A 2,848-nucleotide genomic window follows, 5' to 3' on the forward strand; every position below is an offset into this window, starting at 1 on the left:
CCCCCCCCGAACTCCCGACCCCCCCGTCTCTTGACTGCCCCATCCAAAACCTCCCTACCCCTTCTCCAACCCCCTAACCCCCTTGTTGTTGGCCTTTGCCTAATATCTCTGTGAACTTGCTCAGGAACGGCCTGAGCCGTTCGTCCCGGCACGCTGGACAGCAGGGGAGGAGCTCCAGACTGCCAGAGGTGATCTGTGAATGCAGTGAGGGAGGGAGTGATCTCTGCTGCAGGGGAAGCGGAGGAGGGGCTCTCTCTGGCTGTCGGAGCCCCATGTAAGTGGCACCATCCGGCCGGCTGCCCTGTTAGCCGCGTGCGCTCTGCATGGGGCGGGGGCGGGGGGGAAGTCTGGACATTTACAAATTCCCCCTGGATGCTATTTTTAGTTCAAAAAGCCGGACGTGTCCGGGGAAATCCGGACGAATGGTAACCCTACTTAATACTTGATGCCAGTTTGCATCGGTGCATTCGTCAGCCATGTATGCACATTTTCTGAATGCAGTGAGAGAGCCCTTCACTTTTTTAACTGGTGAGTCTTTCACTGTTGCACTGCATGCTTCTAACCAGTCCGTTGAGTTTCTTGCAGAAAGATAGTGAGCATTTGCCAGGCTTAGTCAGAACCAGTGTCCAACTAACAAGTGACAATACACTTAACATTGGCCTCCAGTTTGTAGTGTTTGGTATCTTTTGCTTAAATAGAAAGTATGATGTGACAGCCATGTTTGTTTGCATAAACTGTGTTGTCCCTCCAGCATTCTTAACAGCCTCATAAAGTACTTCTAAAATTGGCTTTGACAGTGACTGGCTTATAAAGTTTTCTGCATGTCTAGGTAGTCCAGAGGCTTGGTGTTTTGCAGCCTTTTCACATAGGTTGTCAGCATTGGTTTGCTGATCAGTCTGGCAAACCAAGCTCCTCCACTTTTACAATATAAATCCATGGTACGCCCACATCTTGAATACTGCATGCAGTTCTGGTTGCCCCATCTCAAAATAGATATATTGGAGTAGGAAAAGTTACAGAGAAGGGCAACTAAAATGGGGTATGGAACAGCTTCTATATGAGGCAAGATTAAAAAGACTGGGACTTTTCAGCTTGGAAAAGAGACCACCAAGAGGGGATATGATAGAGATCTATAAAATCTTGATGTTGGAATATGTAAGGATTAAGTAGAGACCAGGGAGACTGCTGGTGTGCTAGTATGGTATTAGGGAGTAGAGGCACAGTCAGGCACCGTTTCTTCGCTTGATAGATAGGTGTCATCCCTCACCCTCCCATTCAGCTTGTTGGGGAATAAATAAATGTTGCAGCTGCATAAGGAATGTAGTTGTCTAAAGGATACCTTTGTGTAAAGAAGTGTTATCTCCCCATCCCTTCCTTTCCCAGCTACATAAACGACAACTGCTCATGGCCCCTCCCTCCCTCCACAGAGAACTGCTGATTAAGGGAACTTGTGGCAACCAATTACTGCAAAGAAATGTATTGTCAAGGTAAAAATGTGTGTATAATATGCGTAATGCTGTAATCAGTCAATAGGGGTGGGTATAATCATAGTATGGGTGTTTCTATTACTTAATAAGGGTTTTTTGGGGTTGTAACAGATGTAGGCATTTACATACTAACTGAAATAAAAATAGTGTGCTATAACTAATCCAGTGCTTGCTTGACAATTGGGTTGAGGCGAACAAGTATCGCAATAAAGAAGCCTGAACTCAAATCCGCCTCTGGGTCAACCTGCTCCTTCTTCTAACGCTTGACTGATCTGGAGAAAGTGAATAAGGAAGTGTTATTTACTCCTTCACATAACACAAGAACTAGGGGTCACCCAATTAAATTAATAGGCAGCAGGTTTAAAATAAACAAAAGGAAATACTTCTTCACACAACACACAGTCAACCTGTGGAACTCATTGCCAGGGGATGTTGTGAAAGCCAAAACTATAACAGGGTTAAAAAAAGAACTAGATATGTTCATGGATGATAGGTCCATCAATGTCTATTAGCAGGATGGGCAGGGATGCAACAACATGCTCTCAGTGTCCATAGCCTCTATTCACCAGAAGCTGGGAATGGACGACAGGGGATTAATAACTCGATATTTGCCCTGTTCTGTTCATTCCCTTTGAAGCACCTGGCATTGGCCACTGTCAGAAGATAGGATACTGGGCTAGACGGACCATTGTTCTGACCAAGTATGGCCATTCTTATGTTCTTATGCAAAAAGTAATTATAATATATAATATATAATAAAATAAAAATATTTAATACAGAAACTCCCCAAGACAATGACCTCTTGAGACAGCGATGATATGTGATAATGATCTTGTCAAATAAAGCATTCTGAAAATCTTGGCCTTCTAGGAAATGTATATTTATATAAGTTTCCCAGTCACAAATCTAGCATTCTGGAGCAAAGTCACTAAAATATAGTCCAACAAATAAATGTTCCTTTAACATGCCTCTCACTTTTCCCTCCACCACCCCCCACATATAGTTGTTGTCCTTGGTCAATGGAGACCCAGAGTTCAGAGGTGCTTTTCTGTGATTTCACCTCCCATCCTGGTGGGTGTGGGGGGTGGTGAAGGCACCTTGCTCATTCCTCCAGCCACTCGCTGCTCGTTCCGGCTGCTTGCTCTGGCCGCTGTTCATCATGCTCAGTTCACTCCATTGCTCCATCACCGATGACCCTGCGCCATCACCTTCTCTGGCGCCTGCCACTGTGACCTTGGTGAGTCAGTCTCCTGAGGTTCCACCCAGCAATCAGCGATATCAGCTCTCTGGGGGAACCTCATTGCTAGTGCAGGCTGGGCATAGTCTTCCACAGAAACCCTGTCCTGCAGCAGGTCTAAGCA

The sequence above is a fragment of the Trachemys scripta genome, chromosome 4, assembly GCF_013100865.1.
Source record: "Trachemys scripta elegans isolate TJP31775 chromosome 4, CAS_Tse_1.0, whole genome shotgun sequence".
NCBI lineage: Eukaryota > Metazoa > Chordata > Testudines > Emydidae > Trachemys > Trachemys scripta.